Source organism: Ambystoma mexicanum, chromosome 1p (assembly GCF_040938575.1).
Source record: "Ambystoma mexicanum isolate Mex_15411 chromosome 1p, UKY_AmexF1_1, whole genome shotgun sequence".
NCBI lineage: Eukaryota > Metazoa > Chordata > Amphibia > Caudata > Ambystomatidae > Ambystoma > Ambystoma mexicanum.
Genome location: NC_090921.1, coordinates 844,344,658 through 844,366,707, shown reverse-complemented (window position 1 = coordinate 844,366,707; position 22,050 = coordinate 844,344,658). Strand labels below are relative to the sequence as shown.

Genomic DNA, 22,050 nt, shown 5'->3' with positions numbered 1-22,050 from the left:
ACAAACAGCAAAATAATGGGAGACAGTAGGGCTCAGAAGTGAGATCTGCTGCCTCCTGTCATCAGCTGAAAACGTGGACATGCTGAATGACAAGAGAGGACTCCTCTCCTGTCAGTCAGTGTGTTCACGTTGCTCAGCATGACCACGCTGACTGACAGGAGAGGAGTTCTCTCTTGTCAGTCAGTGTGTTCACGTTGCTCAACATGACCACGCTGACCGACAGGAGAGGAGTTCTCTCTTGTCAGTCAGTGTGTTCATGTTGTCAGTGTGACCACGCTGACTGATGGGAGAGGAGTTCTCTCTTGTAGGTCAGTGTGTTCATGTTGTCAGTGTGACCACACTGACTGATGGGAGAGGACTCCTCTCCTGTCAGCCAGTGTGTTCATGTCAGCGTGATCATGCTGACTGATTGGAGGGGAGTTCTCTCTTGTCAGTCAGTGTGTTGACGTTGCTCAGCGTGACCACGCTGACTGATGGGAGAGGAGTTCTCGCTTGTCAGGCAGCATGTCTACGTGTCGGCTGCGTGGATGCTTTTTAAGGGTGCATGGAGGTAAGGTAAGTGTTTTTTATTTTAAATTAAAAGTGTATATGTGTATTTAAATTAGTATGTATATGTGTATGTATGTATGAATGCATGCGTGCATGTTGAGGTTTGTGTCAATGCTGTGTTTGGTTTTATGTATACATGCATGTATGGAGTTGTGTAACTGGTGGTTGAATGCATGGGTGAAAGTGTTTTTGTGAGTGTGTGTTCAGCACCACCCCTAAATGTAGCCGCCCTGGGGGCCACTTCATTAAGGGGTGGGTTCATGGCCTCAGAGGTGCACCTAGGCTAAAATGTCAGGGGAGAAAGGGGACTAATACTTCAAATGTTGGGAGAGGTGCTAACGTCAGTAGCTGTGAGGAAGGGGCAAACTTCCTTGTGTGGGGGCACCTAAAATCTTTCCACTTTTCGAATGAGACTATTCTGGTGAAGCTTCAATGTTACAAGCAGCTACCTCTTGCCTTCATTTCTGAAACATCACACTTAAGGACTGCTGTGAGAATGAGATGTCTCATGTCACCACTTCCCTTCTAATCGCTCCCCTAGCATGCAAGTGCTAACCCCCACATTACGATTTCAATCACCTAAAAATGTATGGATATGAATGCAGGTGCTAACATTGAAATTACTTCTCATGGCCATGCTAATTCCTATGGCAATTCTCACCCAGTGCCTGCCCTCCCCACCCAAAACAACTCCTCACTGGAACTCTTTGGGCTAGCTTTAAACATGGCTAGCCATCAAACTTTGCCCTCAATGTGGCTGCAAGTGTTTCCTCAAAGGAGTCTTCTAAGAGTTCATGACTTTATTGGAGTTGTAAACACGTAACTGGTGTAATAAAAATGTCTTAATCAGGTCTGCCTTTGGCCACTCAATTTAAAAACACCCTGCATGTCTTTCTCTGAAGTTCTTTTAAAAATAAGCATTGGCAAAGCCAACAGTTTTGGCTTGTGTATAAGTATTAGGCATTTACGAGGCACTGCTATTAGCTGCTCAGGTACTCAAACCATTTTGCACTGGCACTATCAGTGGCCAGCTAATACCGATACAGAAGTGCCTTTCCCATGCCTACACAAATGCCCAAACTGTTAGCATTGCCAGTGCTCTTTTTGCTTTACCCTTGATGCACAGGACTATGCATCAAGGTTAAAGCAAACATACTACTTGGCTAAATTGGCCCAATTTGAATGTAGGCCAATTTAGCCAGTAATAACACTTATGGTACACAGTCAGCCTGGATATACTTTCTGTGGCATGGCATTTTTACTGGTTCGGAATCCGTACATGGTAATAATGGCAAATATTGATGCAGCCTGCATCAACATAATTGTAACAACCAGCATGAATATATGTTTTTACTAGCATATCTCGCGTGGAAAGGCGGCATGAAATGTATTGGAAAATGTTCCTATGCACAATTTGTGATTTGCAACTATTGGGAATTTCCATGTGCTTCCATACAAAACCAATTGCAAACTTTGTGGATTTCTACCCAATTTTGCAAAGAAAGTGCTGTAAAATGCATACTTTTAACCCAATGTTTCAAACATTTTCTGGGAGTGAGACCCCCCCCCCCCAAGCAACCCTTGTTTGGTTTGGGCTCCCTCATTGTGCTCTGTTGATCTTGCCTAATTGGAACAAACATTTAAGCCTCTTAAGTTCTGAAATGTACCAGCCTCCACTGTACATCATTTGTCACTGTATATGATGTGTGTTTTAATGCGCAAACAGGGGCAGGGTGCTCCTTAATGATATGATATGGCATTTATAACGTGCCTGTACGCAAGTGTTTCTAGGCGCGACAAGGCAAGGAGGGAGAAACAAAAGAGTAGGACAAAACACAGATCTTACTAGGCCTTGTGTCATTCAGATCGCGCAAGAGTAGGGAATGGGGGAGGGGAGAAGTGCCGAGGGTGGGGTAGGATGCAGAAGTGCAGGAACAAAGGAGAAACAAGAGTGCAGCCAACTGGTGGCAAGTGTGAGTATTCAGAAGTGCAGCCAACAGGTGGAGAATAAGAGCAAGAGCGGGGACTGTAGGGTTACATATACAGACCACAAGTGCAGGGAAGCCAAGAGGCAGTGTGGGATTGCAACAGGACAGGCAGGGACCTGGGCCCGAATTCAGAGCTTGACCAGGTGACCAGTGCATGGATCAGGCAGGTGATCAGCAAGGGAGAGGAAGAGAGAAGGCAGAAGCAAATAAACCGGTCTTGAGGTGCTTCTGGAACCCGATATGGTTCTCCTCAAGTTTCAGCGAGGTAGGGAGGCTGTTTCCAGAGGGAGGCCCCAGCCGAAGAAAGAGATCTGTCCTCAACTCTTTGCGTGGAAAAGTGATTGACCCTCAGAGAATTGGAGGTGGCGCAGTAGAGAGCTCATGCCATTTTATATATATTTATTCATATGATAAAAAATTAGTCTGGCATGAATTTTCCTCAGTAGAGAAAGTAGTAATAAACCATATTTGGGATCCTGCACACAAACTCAAGGGTAGATTTCTCGAGTCTCCTGTGTGCGGATATGCCGCTGCTGGCTGAGTGCAAAAAATTGTAAGGGGGCCTCACCAAATGTTTTGCCCCGGGCCTCACCACATCTTCTGACAGCCCTGTGAGAGGGCAGGCAATTTGTTGCAATGTGCACGGTTTTAAGAAAAGACAAAGCAGCTTTCTATTCAATTTACTGGATGCTAACTAATTATATCTTTAATATGGCAGGTAATGCATTCGTACACAACACAAGAGCTCTGAAGGAATACCGTTTGCACATGGTCACATGTTTATTCTGCACCGGAATCCTTCCACCCAGCCATTCATACTGTAACTGCTTTCTTATACTTCATCACATTACTGTATGAAAATACTGGTACTGCTGAACGCACCCTCTGCAATTTATGTTCATGTGTGTCAAACTGTATTTTGTACTTAGTTTATAATTCTGCACCATGCCTTTTAGGAGAGTATGGGGCACAGTGTGGTTACTTTTCTGAAACATCGGTTTGTCCATGCCCACATGTGTCTTTTAATTAGCATGCAAATTGGGCAAACTTGCTCATTTCGATCTTAAAAAGGTGTACTGGAACTTCACTGGTTCCTCAGAGTTGGCTCCAGAGAATTGCTGAAGATGAACACTGGCAGTTCGTATGGCAGGCACACTCCTAATATCCAAAGGAAACTGGGGTTCAACACACAGCTCAGTTGCCACTCTGCACTGGAACGCACACTGGTCATATCCCCGAAGCCACATGCATCACAGTCTACACGGCCGCCCAAGATCAAGCACAAGAACAAAGTTTTCAGCATAGAACTTGGTATGTTTAAGGTTTACTGTGTGGTTCTCTAGTGTACAGTATCTCCCTCTTTTCCCCATTCCCCTTTCCAGGCTGTGCCATGGGAAATATAACATGCTTGTCATTTGTTTTTGCAGGAACAACTACTTACTGGTTTGGTCAGCGGCGGAGAATGTGGTCTTGGACTCTACCTTTAAGTGGGACTGTGGAGAGGTAGCAGTGGTGTGCAGACAGTGGCACAGGGGCATTCTGAAAGCGTTCCCATGATGGATGACCTTAGGGAGTGCTGAAAGTGGTAGATGCCAATAAATAGCTATTCACTGAACCATTCTGCACGGAATGCATTACATGATCAATTGATAAGAATTGAATGCACTCCACCACAACAGCTAGGCAGCAGGCCCAAGAGATCTATGCCTAACTGCACACCATAATTACATGTGTTAGTAAATGGGCCCTGATTTCTTTGCATCAGGCATTTATGCAGGCCCTTTTTGTTACCCCATTAAAGACGGCACTAGTGCCAGTGGATGCATGAGTTGCTGTACAAAATGTCTCACTGTAGCGTATCTTTCTTCTAGATTATCTTGATTTCCCCAGTGTATGCCCAAGTGCCAAATGAAGACAGATGGCATGCTTTGGAACATGGTGTCAGATAACCACATTGGGGATTCTAAGGTAGAGTATCTGACGCCAAAATAGAGGTGAAAGTGGATAATGGATAATGTATGTGATGTTAAAGGGTGGTAAATGTTGGAGTAAAGAGAATTGATGATGTATATGGTTTGATGCAAAGAGTGACCAACAGCAAGGGAAAACTTGCTGTATCCAAGGTAGGTAATGCCATTGACACAATTGGTAATGGACGAATGATTAGTCATATTTTTTTATATTAGGATTTAGTTGTAGGTGCATCAATATTAACTCACCACTGGCCATAACGTCTACAGTATGGCTACTGTCACATGGCCAAGGGCACACACAACTACCGACACCAGAATAGGTTTAAAGGTTTTTATGAAACAAAAGTAAAGCAAAGGGATGTTGCATTGAAATTGGTTCAAGATTGGTGGGAGATGACGTCCTTTAACTCACGATTATGAACCAAGAACAGAAAACAAACAGGCATTCAGGTAGATCCACACAGGAAGATCTCCTGTTTAAGTCACTCTAGCATTCCGTCTTTAGCACTTTTTCTGTGGACCACAAAGCCACTCTGGATTCTGCACTTTCTCCTTTTGCCAAGTGCTGCAAATGTCGTCCCGTTCTCTGGGATTCTCCTTCTCGGTTACTTATTCCCCTCTTCTGTAGATCAGCGGGCTGCCTTTCTATCTCTGTTCTTTCACTCAAAGATCTGGTGCCCTGCTTTCTCTTTCGCACCCAGGGAATAGTGCCCTGCCCACTAATTCGCACCCAGAGAGATAGTGTCCTGCTCATGCTCCTAGGGATATCGCTTCACTTCTGTTGAACCCCCCCCTTCTGGGGTCAGTCATTCTTGCTGCTTTTCACCCTTCCCTTGGATCAGTGTTCTTTTGTTTGGTCTCAAGGCGCACTCCGCCCCACCCTCCTCACTGGAGCCCACCCCACCTCTAGGTTCCCAGGGGCTTGCCTCTTCCTTACAGGAGAACACCCATGTTCCCAGTTTCTTCTCGACCTCACTGGAGCAACCCCTCTTTTCGGATTCTTATTGGGATCATGGTGCTCCTCGCCTCCATCACTTGAACAGACCCATCTTTTACGTTTCAAGTGGGGCTCTTCTCCACCTCACTGGAGCTCACTCCCCTCTTCTAAGCTCTCCTGCTTCCTTCCAGGATTTTGGCATGGTATGAGGGCTCAACAGAAGGGAGCATAACTACTGAAGGTGACCTTCTCAAACTGAACGTTACCAGTAAAGATTACTACACTGGGAACACCCTGTTTGAACAGAAGGGTGAATAGACGTCGCCCTTGAGCCACCAGGCTGAAAAGAGAATGAGAATGGGTTTTATCAAATTTCTATGCACATTGAGTGAGGACCCACCGAGGCACGATGAAATAATGGAAGGCTTTAGCAGGGATGTCTTCCAAGCAAGATGTAATCCCGGCAAGAACAGAATTCAGGGTGATGGGAAGGTGATTAAATCCAGGAGAGGAATAGGTCTGGATCCAGTAAAGGAAGGGGGGGTTAATTGGGTTAGAAGAACCTACCGCGGAAGGCATGAGAACCCAACTACTGGGGACTGGAGCAAGACTGAAAATCCAAGAGAACAGTAAAATCATGCAGAAGAATTTGGTGAAACAGTTTCAGCACTTGGGAGGTCCTGACAAGGGTCAGGGCGCCAAAACAGAAGGGAAATCCAAAATCAATTAAAGTGAAAGCCAAGGTGAAATTCAGTACACCAAGAGGAAATCTGAAACAGTCATCAGCCCAAAGGAGAATCCAGCAGAGTAGCCGATATCTAAGATAATCAGGTTGGTACAGAGTAAATTCAAAAGACAAACACAGAGAACTTACTTCAATAAGGAGCAACTGCGTTTGTACACTGCCAGCATTTCTTTTCCCGAAGGTCCACAGCTACTGTGGAAGCGTACTGATGTCACTCGCCCACATATGGCAGCGAGTGACGTGTGCTGTTTGGAACATTGTATGTCTGCTATGAGCCTTCGATGCCTCTGATGCTTTAGGGAGTCTCCATGGCAACTGCCAATGAGACTGAATGAGTATGAGGTTGGCACGGTTCCTGACACTTCCTCCGCAAACTACTCTCCTCAGTTCCTAGCCCAAAATACGCAGTTTCTTACCCTCGGTTATAAAGGCCTCATTGTTCTCCAGTTGACTGGGGCAAATGTTTGAATTCATTGGTCAATTAGCTTCCATTTCCAAGCCAGGGTAAGGAAGTATTTAAAAGCCTTCCCCCATCTTGGTTTTCTTTTAATTTTCTGTCAATTGCAGTGCTGGAGCTGGTGTTTGTCTGCTACTCTGCTCCTTGCTGTCCCCTGCTGTTTTGTGGGTTTCTGATGTTAAAAGGCCATTCCAAGGGAAAGGAAACCCACTTTTCTCTTTGGGAAAGCAGAAGGACATGTTATCATCTTAAATGCTGCAGGTGCAATGGAGGGAGAAAACTGTTCCTTCACAAGTGCTGCCGATTGGGGGTTGTTGACTTAAGTTAGGTTTTCCCTTTGTGGATCTACACCCATTTATTAAGGAGTGTCTCTGGATGTGCTAGTGTTTTCTCAAAGTGCAAGTTTCCCCGAATCCCTTAATAACACTACGGGATCTACTCCGGATTTTGGATCTCGAAATCTGATGCATCTTGTCATATTCAGTCCTGAATACCCCGTTTGTTTGGGACCTGGTAGTTTCTAACTAGTCACTTTCTCAGGGAGGGTTGAAAATCATTCAGGGTTGGTCCTGTCAGTCCTAGTCTCAGGCGAGTAGTTGTACAACTACTGTAAAGGAAGTGATGTTGATACTGTGACTTTGTCACACTAATGTGTTCTGGAACAAAATCGTGTTTTGTTCTGGCAGGAATTAAAATGAACGTTGTGGAAAAATTGATTTGTAAACTAACTTGTTTTAATAATGATTGTTTACATGCTATCAGTTTTTTCAATACTTATTAATAAAAGGTTTTCATAACCATAATGTACTAATAACAAAATGTATGGCTGCTATATTTAGAGTGTGCATTTCTGATATTTCTCCTTGTACTGTACATTAGGCTTACAATCTCCTTATCTTTGGTTTCTTTCAGAACATTGGAATTGACCAAAGCCCTGCTTTCGGCACTTGCATGATTGGCCTCCGACATTGGTGCCAGCTGCCCTCAGAGTTGCAGGAGTTAAGGAGGATGTTCAGATTTCTGACAAGTCCAGTGTGCACAATAAAGGAATATTTAGGAATGGAGAACATGTGGAAAGGCCTTTAGCCAAAGTGTAGTTGCTTGTAGGCCAAGTGATTAATTGGGGTGATAACTGCAACCCTCACCCAACTGTTGAGACCCCCTCCTCATTACACCCTTCTCGACATACTGCAGCTCCCCTTTGCTCATCATGGTACCCCTACTTCTTCCAAACCAACCCCACATCCTGGTCACCCACCACTGTTCTTTGTTTGGGACCTTTGTGTCAACCCCCCATGCCATGTGTGTCTCTAAAAAGGCCCAATTCCCCACAAGCCTCGATGCATAGCTCTATGGAAAAAGACTGTTGGTGCCATATTGCCGGTCTACACACTAAAAAGCATTTAATCTGAGGATGAGTGAGCGACTATTGCAACTACTGGCCAGGCAATATGGCATGGATACCGTTTACCTCTATGCATAATTCTGTACCACAACATGTGGGAAAACCCTTCTTTAATTCCACATCATTTTAATTCCCTTAATGGCTGCATATCCCTGCAGAAAGGCTAATTCACCGCGCCCCTAGTGCGCAGTGGGGGCAGAACTAGCACTTACTTAGAATATTTTTGTGTAACAAGGACTATTAGGAACAAACATCAGGAAATATGATGGGCATCACGTTTGCCCCCAGCCTGGCAAATCTCTGTTGCAGAGTTTGAACAGGTTAACTATATATCATACTGAAAACCCATTTTGAAGAAATATGACAATATGGCTCTGATATATTGATGATGTTCGAAGGGGATGAACAACAACTTGATATTTTTGTAGCAATTCTGAATGAACAGAATAGATTTCTAAAGTTAACTTGCACACAGAGCAGAACATCTGTCAATTTTCTGGTCCTGGAGATACGAGCTAGAGAAGGAGCATTGGAAACATCAGTGTATCAGTTTCCTAAATAGACGGATACTTTTCAAACATTTGATTATCTTTCAGCACTATAAGCAGTGTGACAAGCAGGTCCACTTTGATGGGGCTTATAACAAGTCTGGGCTCATCGCCTGAGGACTACTAACCTCGCCTTTGCAAACACAAGATTCAAAGGTGATCTTTCATAGCTTTGTAAGAATTGAATCAACACATTCTTGCATATGTAAAGGCAAAATCCATGGCCCTTACTCCACTGAAAACCATCTCTCCCTTGACGCTGTCCCACCAACATTAGCTATCACACCCAAAGTATCGGCCTCACACCTCCCCTGTCTGCACAACACACACATTCACCCCATTGCTACTCCTACCGACCAAATTGGCAGCACCTCTAGTGACACATGGCTCTCTTTCTGGTAACAGCCATGTCTAATACTCCTTAGGTTGTATCCCCAAATACATAATTATTCATGACTCATAAGGGCCCACCTGCATTTCTGATCCAATTTAAAGCACTGAATATACGAATTACTGATAAACACTTGCTTCAGCGCTGGACATTTATTGATGCAGTGTAATTTGAAAAATATGCAAATACAGTACCACAGGGTCTATTAACCATACACCGCACCATTGCTCAAGCACAAAGGGATGTGGGGCTCCTCTTGATGTGATCTACAGTCCAAAGATCAATGTTAGGTTTCAGTTAGTAAAACTGAGTGATCCTGTCACAGGTCTGCCCTATTAGTGGGCTTACAGACCTGTTACAAGTTCCCTCGAGTTGTACCCAAACCATCTAGATGGGGTTTTTCTGTCAGATTTTTCACCCAGTTCCTAGTTCTGCCATAAAAGCAAGTTCTACTTAGGGTCATTATACTCTAAAACCCATAGTTTGTGGTTGTGCTCGGGATGATGTCATTATATGTATGGCAAATGCATCATATTATAATTTTTTCTTTGGAAAAGGCAATGTCCATTATTGAATCAAAAAACATTAGTGGTGCTGGCTTCTTGTAGCTGCCGCGTCAAACATGCATTTCCACAGGGTACTTTGCACAAGGCTTACTGGAGTAGTACCCCTTTATCCAGAATGCCATTCGGTTAAACCTTTCAAAGGCAGCAACCATCAAGGGCTTGTATGTAAGCAACCCACTTTTGTTTGTTTGTTGCCATCACAGTGTGTCAGGAAAATCCTGTGAATGAAAAAAAGTCGTGTTAAGCTTTGATTAATATAGCAGTTTCAACAGACTCCTATTACAACTCCAGGCACAACTCAAAAAGATCAAAGTAACAAGTGGCTTGCACCCTAGGATAATGTCCCCTTTGTAAGTGCTTCAAAGTAAATAAGAGTACTGTACAACAAATACACATGCACTGTGTTAATGGCACAAAACTAAACTGTGGGCATTTATTTGGCAGAGACTACACGTGAGAGTAGGCACTGCATTAAAAGCACAAACCTCACTGTGTTCATCCAATATCTAGCAGCGGCTACTGTGATGGGTCAGATATGCGAGACGGACACAAAGGTATCATTTTCTCAATGTTTGCCATTTATTGAATGAAAAGAGGTAAGATAAATGCCTAGCTTTCCCTATCCTAACAAGAATGTCCCTACCTAGCAAACCCAAACTAAAGAAAGATGACCTAGTGTCCAAAAAGTCTCTGACCTTCACACTAAGGCATACAACAAAAATTGCTGAGGAATATTTACTTGACTTCAGTTCAACAAAACATTGTAACAGTTCAAATGTATGGATTTTAGAAAGTACTGTTTGTATCCAGGGTTGGGTTCCCTTCCCCAGGATCAATTCAGGAATATCCTTGGTAAAGTCTGATTCAACAAAGTTGTTTTCAGTTCAACACAAATGCCTTTCTCCTCCACCGCGTCTTTCCACTTTGTAAATTGAATGTCTCTTTTGCAAACACTTGTTCAAAAAAATCAAAGCAATTTTTGTCCTCCAGAGTATTCTTCCTGGTGAGGCAAATGTCTCTCACACGTTCATAAACCAAGGCAATTGTTTTCCTCAGGATGCAAAGCAAATATTTGTATATCAGACTTATTCTTCCAATGGAATACTTTTGTCAGGATAGCACAGCAACTACTTTTGGTGATGCAACAGTTTTTCAAAAAAGAATTTACAAGTTTGTTCCTCCACTACTTTTTGCCACAACCACACCTCTAAACATCTTCTGGTTTCCTGGGACACTTGCCTGCCAGGACTAACTACTACTGATCCGTTTCCTGGTATACTCTCCTGCCAGGACAAAAACTCCTACAACTCAAGTTGGTTTTAGCGGCAATGTTTGTTCTAGGATTTTCCACACCAGTATCCTATGTGAGGAGGGCTGAACAATGGTGGTCTCTTTTTATAGTCTCTTGACTCATGGCAATGTTGGTTACAGGTTTCCCCAGACTGGAAACTCAAGAAAGGAGAATTGTGCCCAAGTTGCCTCTTGACTGCTTCTCGATAGTCCCGTGGCTGTTGGCAATGAGGGTTAAAGATTTCCCCAAATTGGTATCACATAAAAGGGGAATTGTGCCCTGGTCGCCTTTGTACTGCTTCTTTACAGCCCCTTGGCTTTTGACAATGTGGGTTACAGATTTCCCCAAGTTGGATCGCAATAGAAGGGGAATTTCACCTTTTTTGCCTCTTCACTTTATTTGTTTGGTATTCAAAATTAGTGGATACTGCCAAATGTCCTGCTCGGTGCACCCTGGGGTCACCTTTAACTTCAGGCCAACTCGCTGGTCCCCTTTGGAGTATCTGCTTCACTCTCTGCTGCTGCGCCAGACCTTCTGTGTTCTGCCCTCTCTGTTGACAGCTCCCGCGTAACTTCAGCAGTCTGCACGGTTCTTCTCTGCTCTGCCAGCACCATTGGGCCTCTGTATCTCTCTGTACACCAAAGCCACTCATGTCAGGTTGGCAGCACATTTCCCATACGACTGGGCCTCTCTCCTCCTTACCGCTGCTGCTCCTGCAGCATGTACTCTGCAATACTGAACGCCTCATCTTCCCACGTTGTTTTGACCATACGCTCTTCCTTCAGCTTCCACAGCAATCCCAGAACTCCGGTCTGCCTCTACTACTACTTCCACGTCTCCTCTCAGCTGTAACTTATTCTTCAATTTAAAAGTCCTGCTCAGGTGCCTTCCTCTACAGCTACTAGACTGCACATTCTGTTCAGTAGCACCTCTGATCCTCATTGACTCTTGTTCCTTCATCCTCGTCCCAGTACCACAGGCATTATGGATCCTGAAGTGAATTGGTTTTGGTCCCTTGACACTTAGTGTTGATTGATTTGTGATCTGAGAGTTGTCAAGGCTGTGGATGTTATGAAAATGGTTTGTGATTTAACATTGGAGTTAGTACCTCTGCCTAAGAAGATGGAATTATTTATTTTAATTTATTTATTTATATTGCGCCAAACAGCCTGCAGGCATCGGGGCGCGTACATTTAGACACAGAAATACAAGGTTTGACAGGACATCAGATTTCGGATTCTGGTTCTTAGGTAATTGATTTTATTTAAAACACTTGTTTTTTGTTTTTTTTTTCTGAAGAACATGTAGTTTTCCTCTAGTCTTAGTTTAATCGGTAATCCATTCCAAGTCTGGGCTGCTCTCACAGGGAAATCATGACAATAAGAGGATGTTTAATTTCTGACCTTCCACGGTTGTTTTGCTATTTCTTGGCCATGTGTAGGGATCTCAGAATTTCATTCCCATAGACCCTAACAAAACAAGTTATTGGACTCAGATAGGCAAACAATCACACTTAAACCATTAGTCATATGAATAAAAACATGTCTCGATACAGGCCCTTTATTCACTCTTAATACATACACATATAACATATAGTCAATTATACATAAACATTGAAAAGGAGCTTGACCGTTAATATTGTTGCAGAAGAAACATTCATCTCGGCCACCAGAACACTGCTTGGTCCCAGAGCAGGTAGGCAGAGAGATCACTCGTTCTAACTTGGTCTGGAGCGGAGCATCCTCCCTCTCAGTGAGACTGCATCATCAGGGGGTCCAGTTCTATCTGCTTTCCCAACAGGAATACCTCTGCTCTTTATGGGGGGATCCCCGCCCCTCATTGTTTACCAGTCTGCCCGGCCGAAGAGCAGACAATAAGCATGAGGAGCCAAGAGTGTAAAATTCCAGCTAGAAGTGGAAAAATCCAGCTTCTTTTCCTTGCCTTCTTTCCCAGTACCCCTTATCACTGCACCTGCAGAATGCTCCGACTCCCTTTCCGGCTCGTCCAGTTTGAATTGGGGCTGAGAAAGCCACAGATGTTTGAGAGACCAGGGTGGACAACTGCCCTGTGTGAAACAACCTGTCCGAGGATCACAGGACTTTGGGCAGGTCCCAACATCTCAAAGGTGGAAGTGTTTTTATTCACAAGCAATCCTGGAGGAATGGACATTTTTGCACCAAGAGCCCATTTTTTTGTCAAAAGGAGAGAGTGGTATCCATGACTGATACAAAGACTGGGAAGAATATCCTGATGTGAAATAGGAACTTTGAAGACTGAGAACAAATTAAGAAAGGTTGGGGCAGGCTTAAGCCCTGCTGAAGCTATTGTATAAAGCCTGCCCTTTTCCTTTTTAGTTCGGTGTTTTCTCAAGTGGGAGCCCCAGTTAGTTGGATGGGATTTTGACCAAAATAACTTTATTTTGGACTTTAATGTGCACCCTTAGCTTTTGGTTTGTTATGCAGGGAACATCCCTCATAGTGATGGGGCTAGTTAGGCATTTTTCTATTTTAATACAACTCATTGAATATGACCTTTAATTGTCGTTCCTTCTGATGTGTTGAATTGATGTGTAAGCCTGATTTGTCTGACATTTGATGATCACAACTCTGTCGTGCAGTGTGAGTGCAATGCTGAACTTGCAGGCGGCCTCGGCTCAAATGCCCCATATGCACAATTGACAAAAGAGGAAAGGAGTCCTGGTTAAACACTCCAACGTGTGTTCGGTAGAAGGACGGTCATAGGTATTTCTTTGTGTGGGCCACCCAGGAAGTCAAGATATTTCATGATGGTTGAACAAACCGTTAAAACGACTTTGATTATTTGAATATGGTTGGAAATTCTGGATTGGATATCTGGTTCACCTATTTGTTTTGGCCTGACTTTGTATCATGATTTTGGGAGCAATATATTTGTTTCTGGTATACATCTAGCAAAGTGCTTGTAGTTTTAGGATAGTTCTGATACTGCAAGTGCCAATAGGCTCTATGATATTTTCTGGTTTCTGCTGCTGTAGGTTTGTGGATCCCAAACAGTTTACAGTATTCTGCTTTAAGTTAGTAATGGAAATTAAAAACTAACTGTGGTGATGAAATGAGACATGTTAAGCAGGGAAGAACTATATTGCTCAAAGTAAATAGCAGTACCCAGTGACTGCTCTAAACTCCTTTCAGTACCACTGTCTGAGTCTCAGTAAATCTCCCCACCCCTTTCATGACTGCATAAGAGTATAGTCTATTTGTGGGTGGCATGGGACGAGTGAAACTGAGTGTTACTAAAATGAGAGATAGACATAGAAAAGGAACATTCTAAGCTGGTGGAAGCGCCTTGACGTATGGCAACTACAGCAATGCCACCTGCAAGTATCTCAAGGTTTGGTACCTGCTGACACAAGATAACTGACATCCTCGGTTTCCGATAGAGGGCACTTTTAACCATGAGACGTTGGTGGCTTTGAGAGGCGCAGAAGTGCAAGGTGAGTGAGCCAGTGAGGCAGTACTCTTCAAAGGTAAGGGGAATATAATACATGATTGCAAGAGCAGCTTACATTTCTGAGAGAAAATTTGCTATTGTGTTCCCACGTAAACGATAAAAAATCAGAAGATAAGCAAAACGAAGAATCTCCTGAAGACATTTTTGACTTCTTTACTAGTGGGTACTGTGACCCTGGGGGGCAAAGTGACAGGTCTTAACTCATGGTCCTGGGAGTCACACCTTCAATAGAGCCACAGAAAATGCCAGTATCAACTTCAATTTCGCAGCTGGAGTCTAGCACCTATGGTGCTCCTGGGTTTCCACTCATGCCAGATTCAATGATGTCTTACATCCCATTGCTGAGGTACACTGTATGAGATGAGTGCTACTAGCCTTCAAGTGCCTCATTGATTGATGCCAGGGGTTCTGGCAGAAGATGGAGTCTCCTCGCTTACACACTGTCAGTGTTCCATGGGCTCCTCAGGGCTTGTGTTAGCTAATGAGTTTCCTAATATCTGCGGTGAGCCTCAACGTTTTATTGAGGAAGTAGTCACTGTCATACAGTGTTAGATCTCTGTTTAGGCTGACATGAACCAAGTCATGAGTATGATGATGTCTCCAGAGCTTAGGCAAAGACCTGTAGGGCAGGCCTTGCAACAACCAGATGAGAACAAATTCAACCCTCTAGGAAAAATAAAACTCAATACACCTTTTTGCAAGGTTCACAAGGCTTTAATTCTCACAAAAGAAAACACATGCCAGCAAGGGCATTCAAACCCTTCTGCCACAGAGCACACTGGTTAGTTCAAACAAAGCAAACAAGACATTTAATGTGCAGCAGCGTCATTCGTGACTCAAACAATGTAAAGTGATGTCTCATCTTCATTGATTGGCTGCAGTTCCTTGTGGAGACACAGCCCTCTCCACTCTCCACTCTGCTATATCTGATACTCTTGATATCCTTGCCCCTGTCATGAGAATCCGCCTGAAGCCCAAAGCCAAATGTAACTCCTGGTATGACTCGGATCTCGTCACCCTTAAACGCAAGCACAGGGTGGCAGAGAGGAAAAGGCGTGCTTCATGTTCATCCTCTGACAAACTGGCATGTCGTCTGCTCCAAAGGCAATACCGTCTCTCCGTTCTCTCCAAGAAGAGAGCCCTCATCCAAGCCCGCATCTCTACGGCATCTAACAATTCAGCCGAACTCTTTAAAATCTGCAAGGAGCTGGCCAACCCTGCTGCAGTCTCTACCTCTCCTGTCCCCTCCCAGGCCCTCTGCACAGCACTGGCCTCTCACTTAATTTCAAAAACTCAGGACATCCTGTCCTCACTCTCCTCCTATCACCTCCCCCCCTCTATTCCCTGCTCTCCTTCTGGCCCTTCTGCAGCCACCCCTCCTCTCCCCTTCTCTGCCTTTCCCCTTTTTTCTGCTGATGAGGTTTCGAGACAAGTCCGATCTATGAAAGTCTCGTCAAAACAGGTCCACCCCTGTTCCTCCAAAACTATCAAGGACCACATCGACTCCTTGGCCCGTGCCCTTGCTGACTAATGCAATTACTCCTTCGCCTCTGGAGTCTTCCCAGCCCCTCTCAAGCAATCCCTTGGCACCCCCTTCTTAAGAAACCCTCTTCCGACCCCGCCTGCCCAGCTAACTATCACCCAATCTCTATCACTCCCTTCCTGGGCAAGCTCCTGGGGAAACTGGCCATCTCCCAGCTTAATCTCCATGTTGAATCTGTTGGTAGTCTTCATGACCATCAGTCTGGCTTCAGAGCTGCCAGAAGCACGGAAACTGCTCTCCTGAACATCTGTGAGGACCTGCTCTCGATCCTTGACTCTAACACTCCATGTGTTCTCATTTTGCTTGATCTCTCTTCTGCCTTTGATACTGTCAACTATACCATCTTGCTCAACCGTCTCTGTGATAACCTGGGTATCACTGGTCGGGCTCTGGCGTGGCTGACCTCTTTCCTCTCCAATCGCCCCTCCCAGGTCCAACTGGGGTCTTTCCTCTCTGACATCTTTTTCTCTACCTGTGGTGTCCCCCAGGGATCTAACCTCTCCCCTTGGCTTTTCAACTAGTACCTGGCACTTCTCGCCCACCGCATCCCCGCTCTCCCCAACTTTCAGTGCTATGCGGATGATACCCAGCTCATTTTCAGGCTACTCTCAGCCTCCTCTTCTCCTTCCCTCATCTCTGACTTTCTTTTTGCTATCCAGGACTGGTGTGCCGCGAATGACCTCTGCCTTAATGCTAGTAAGACTGAGATTCTACTCATCGGCACACCCACTCCCTCCTTCCCTGCAGCTCTCTGGCCGGCCTCTCTTGGCCCTCTTCCTGCTCCTACCTACAAGGCAAAAAACCTCAGGGTCATCTTCGACTCCACACTCTCCTTCTCTCCTCACATATCCGATGTCTCTAAGAAGTCACACTACCAGCTACACCTCCTCAGAGGTATCCTTCCTTTCCTCTTCTTCCCCCAGAAGCTCACTGTCTCTAGAGCCCTGGTTCTCTCGAAGCTGGACTACTGTAACAGCCTCTATCAAAATCTGCCAGCCTCTACTCTCCGCCCTTTGCAACTCATCTAGAACAGGACTGCGAGACTTGTCCTTGGCCTCAAGCCCAGGGAATGTATCTCTCCAGGACTGAAATCACTACACTGGCTCCCAGTGACTGCGAGGATCAAGTTCAAAACCCTCTGCATTGTCCACAAGGCCTTCTGGGGCCTTGGGCCAAAATACCTTCAACTCTCTCTTCCTAAATATCTTCCTTCTCGAGCTCTTCGCTCACCCGCCTCCAACTCCCTCAGGGTCAGCCGCTTCTCCAAACAACGAGTTGGTGGCAGATCTCTCTCCGCTGCAGGGGCCTCCATCTGGAACAGCCTTCCTGCCTCCCTGAAACTTGAGGAGAACCATCTCCAGTTCCGGAAGCACCTCAAAACCTTCCTCTTCGCCTCCGCTTTCTCTCACCCTCTCCCCTGCTAAAGTTACTGAAACTGCACTGAATCTGCAACTGGGCCACTCACCTTTCTCGGTCCTTGGCCCAGCCACTCTCCCCTGCACTGCCTCCCTAGCACCCCCTGCACAAGGGACTGTGTCTGTATCCCTACAGCCCCCCTTCCCAGCACTTGTCTGCACTTACCTCGCACATGCCACTAGCTGGCCCTATTTTCCTGTATGCTATTAACCCTGTACTGCACTTTCCCCTCTCCCTTTCCCCCTTGCACTTTTCCCTTTCCCCTCTACCCTTGCGCGATCTGAATGACACCTGGCCTAGTAGGATCGTTGTCTGTCTCCCCGCCTCGTCGCGCCTTGAAACACTTGTGTATAGGCGCGTTACAAATGCCATATCATATCATTAGTTTGATCCCACTCATCGTTGGCCTGTATTTGTTACTATCACTCCACGCACCTCGCAGTACAAATCACAGGGCATCCTGCTTGACATCTGCCCTCTCCCGGGCTGCCCTCTGTGGACACACTAATCAATAGAACGCTGAGGGATTTAGGGGTTCTGACAGTGGGCATCCGGTAGTTCAAATAGAACGACTGTGGATCAGGGGGCAAGGGTGCTCTAAATCTGGGATGGGTGTTTTGGCAGCTCCAGACCTCTGCTCTGCTGCCCACGAGATTGTCCTTCGGGGACAAGTGCAACCCTACCCGTGCTTCGCGGTTCACATTCCTTTCGAATTACGTGGGCCTGAAAGACCACAAAATGAGGCTTAAGACAAAGAAATGGAAATAGCCAGTCACAAGGTTTAGAATATCATTTATTTCAGCCTGAACTGGGGTCTCACCACCCCACGATGTATGCGTACAGACACTGTGGCAGGAGAGAGCCCCGAGCAACCAAAGTTGCATACATATATACTAAACAGAATTACATTTGAAACACTTAACCAACACCCTCATGTGACAGGGTCCATAGGGTTCATGACCTTTCCACATAGGTAATATTATTAAAGCAACAAAGTCTGCATTTTCCCAGTCCTCCTATTGACAATTTACTGTCTGGGAGCAGGGCAAAACAGTGCGTGGGGGCATATCGTGTTCCCTGGTCTGCTCTAAAGCTTGAGAATAGGGTTTTTCTCTAAAGGAGCACGTAGCAGCTGCACATTATTACAATTAATGGTTCAGTGGGGAAACCTTGTTGAGAGAGGCGGGCACCTAACTTATAGATTAGCAATGCTTCTTCAGAGACTTCAAGGTTCTACAGTGTAAGACAAACAAAGCGCTCAGCAGAATGTACATTCTTGCCTGGCAGCTAACAGAAGGTTCATGCCACGGTCTTCCACCACGTTCAGAGTGAGAAAGGCAAAAGTGAACAGGGAGCTGAACTGAACATTGCATCCAAGATGGCGAATAAAACAAAACGGCAGAGTGGTCACCATTAGTGTGGCAGTTGGTTCGTAGCACAATGCAAATGTGCTTATGCCAATGTGCATATCTACAGGACACTTAAACTAAACATATTTTCACAGGCCTGCAGTGTGAAACAATGAAGGGTTATATCTTAATTGAAAGAATGACCTTCTTGCGTACTGCCTAGATGGGAATGGAAATGGGAACATGCACTACTGCTAACGCCTCTATTATTTCTTGGTGCTGGGTCCTGGCCATTCTAGTCCTAGCTTCCAAAATGGTGGTGGTTGCTGCTCAAAATACCTAACTTCTATAACTCCTACACTTACTACACCGTCCTACGTCCCATTGTCCCTCGTGTACACCTCCCCCTGCCACAGTGTCATTGTTTACAAACACTATAATATACAGGGATCCTGGTTGAGACCCAAAAGATACAAGTGAACAGGGTCAAACCTGCCAACCATCAAACCCAGTGCTACTTTATGAATGTAAAGGACACACCTTCATTGTTTCAATAAATGTAGTTAATCATCCCATTTGATGCAAAAAGTACAGAAGAAAAACGTGATACTGTAACATCCAAAACTTCAAGAAAATTGAGGCTCGAGTGTGATTATAAACATTTCCAACAGTGCATTGCCTACTGTTGGGTCAAAATGCAAATTTACGGGCACAGCCCCTGGCGATGGTGGAACCACCTAAAAAGGTGTTGTCTAAGTCCAAGTCGTCGACTTTGAATCCTCTGGGTGTGGTTCCTGAGAATCGGTGTACTCCTCTGCTGAAGAAATACTTTTTTTTAAGTCTCTCACCTCCATTTTTGCAGAGTAGGAAACTCTGATGAAGGTGAGGCTCCTTTTGGTGTCCAGTTTCGGACTCCTACATTCCTACATCACTGGCCCGCCCTAAAGGGGGACTATGTATTTGTATTAGATCCACATACGCCCGGATTCTTTTCCAGGACACTAGGGAGGCAGAGAAATGTCTGGCCGTTTCCATGCCTGACCTACTTGCTAGTAAGGGGGCTTTCTGGTGGTCACTTTATATGAACCCCGCGGGTCTAAAACTACTAACCTTGTGGATAATGTGCATGAGCTTGCAGGAATGGCTGGGACAAGCGAATGGGGGAAGATAGTATCATTACTGGAGACTTTAATGTCGATTGTGTAGCTGAATCCACGTCCTCAGCTAGAAGCCATCTAGGTACAAAGAAACATGCCAGGGCATGGTGTGAACTCATGTCTGTCTTTGAGCTAACCCCCCTGTTGGTGGGACCCTCTGCAGCTAACCTCTCTTGGTCCAATTGAATTAGCTGTAGCAGAATTGCTTTCATTTTTGTAAATGAGACTGTTAGACCTTTTGCCCCTCAGCTGCACATACAGGCGGTCAAAATGAGTGACCATGTTATGCTGAAAATGCAGTGTAATACGATTAATATCAAATCTACTAACTATCTTAAGGCTAATCCGCAGGTCAACTTGGCAGGCAATCGACTGCTTTGATCCACATACAATATTGCTTGCTTTAATCGGCAGTAACCTGGGGTGATCCACCTATAGATCTTGTCCTTTTGATTTGAGATAGTTAATGGATCGCCACTGGCCGCAGAGGCTTCAGCAATTTGCCAAGCGCATTGTTATAGTCCAACCCGGAGCCCCATACGATACGATTATTGCAGCCAAGAAAAGAGCCATGCAAGCCACATTGAGATATATTAAGTGTGACAGGGTGAATCAACCTTCAGCCTACCTTGAACAAGTTAAAAGCATAAGAAAGCGATTTTGGGTTTGGTTAAGTGGGCATAAAGCAAGTTAAAGTTCGGGCAGGTGGCAGTTAATTCACTCCTAGGTAACAATTCATGTCTCAAAAGTTTTGGCATATGCTAAGAATTTTTTGAGCTATTGGTGCATCCCATGAAGTTTGTTGTGCGACTGAGGCCACCTGGGGTTGCTATCTCAAAGAACATTATTACTCTCCCAGTGAGCACAGTTGCATGGATGTCATGACGGCTGATATAGAGGGTATGATAAAACAAATCTATATCCTTGCGTGCCTTCGGTCCAGACAGTCTTTGCAATGCCATCCTAAAGATGAACCCCCCTTTTTGGGCTACTTAATTGAAAAGACTCGTTCTACACATATGTGAGGATGGCATCATTCCACAATCCCGGCGGGATTCGATCTTTGTCCCGGTGTTTAAACGGGGACCTCAGGTGGATCCTACTTGTTACCGCCTTTCTGGCTATGCTGGATTGCAGCTACAAATATTTTGCGTAATAACGAGTGGTTGGAGAGAGAGAGAGAGCACTTACTCGGCCCACATCAGTCTGGTTTTAGAAAGTATTTCAACACCTCCCATTCTATTTGGATTCTCCAGAAACTTATATCGAATGCATATATCTACCTGGGTATGCCACTTAATTTATGTTTCGTGGACTATAGTGCTGACTTTGACAGTGAGATACATTCTCGATTATGGGAGAAACTGGCAGCACAGGGCATATACTCTGCGTTATTGTATTGCATAAAGCCCTTGTACTGTGACATTAGTGTTGGGGGCAGACTATCGCAGGAGGGGGCATTGACAAAGTTCTTTAGTACAAATGGGGGTCTCAAACAGGGGTGCGCATTGGCACCACTCCTATATAACTTATATGTTGCCGACCTGCACCAGTCCTTAAAATTGCCCCACATAGTCTTTCTCATGTATGCAGATGACACAGTGGTGATGGACTGGACCGCACTTGGATTACAATTCTCGTTAAATGCACTCCAGGCCTGTTCAAATCTAAATGACCTGAAAATAAATATCACCAAGACCAAGGTTATGAGTTGTGCCAGTAGGATTAAGGCCAGGAAGTCATACCCTTGGGCATTGGAAAATTATATGCTGGAGCCTGTCCTCACTTTCAAGTACCTTGGTGTACATCTGCAGGCTTCTCCGTCCTTAGCCCATCTGGATGAGCGTATAGTATTTTGAAATCTTGGACCCAGTGGTTGGCTATTAGGCGGGTCATTTTAGATAACGGGGAGCATCCATTGAGGCACTCGTGATTGCCTATAGGGTGTCTATTATACCCACCATTATGTATGTCCTCGAGGTCTTTCCATCCAAGGTTCTCTCATGGCTCCCGATCTTGGAGGCCAAGATTCTGCAGTCTATTTTGAACCTTCCTAGCTGCGTCCCTGTGGAGGCTGTAAGACTTGAACTGGGCCTCCACTCTCACCTGTCTGTCTGGAAAATCTTGTCCTGTAAGTTATGGGCAGAGATTAAATATAATTGGAGTGCCACGCCCTCGCTGCTTTTTTCCACAGTGGATCACTCTGCTTGCCGATAAAAAAGCTCATGGTTTAGGGAATTGGAGAC

General features: G+C 45.1%; 1 protein-coding gene and 1 long non-coding RNA gene across 3 annotated transcripts in view; both read left to right on the top strand.

Moving 5' to 3' along the window:
• Positions 1–22,050, top strand: part of CDYL2 (chromodomain Y like 2) — a 990,342-nt gene that overhangs the window by 897,461 nt on the left and 70,831 nt on the right. The window lies entirely within an intron of this gene.
• LOC138581900 (uncharacterized) lies at positions 404–21,017 on the top strand. The gene is made up of 2 exons (XR_011304859.1): positions 404–4,505; positions 7,562–21,017. It is a non-coding gene; the product is annotated as an uncharacterized lncRNA (long non-coding RNA).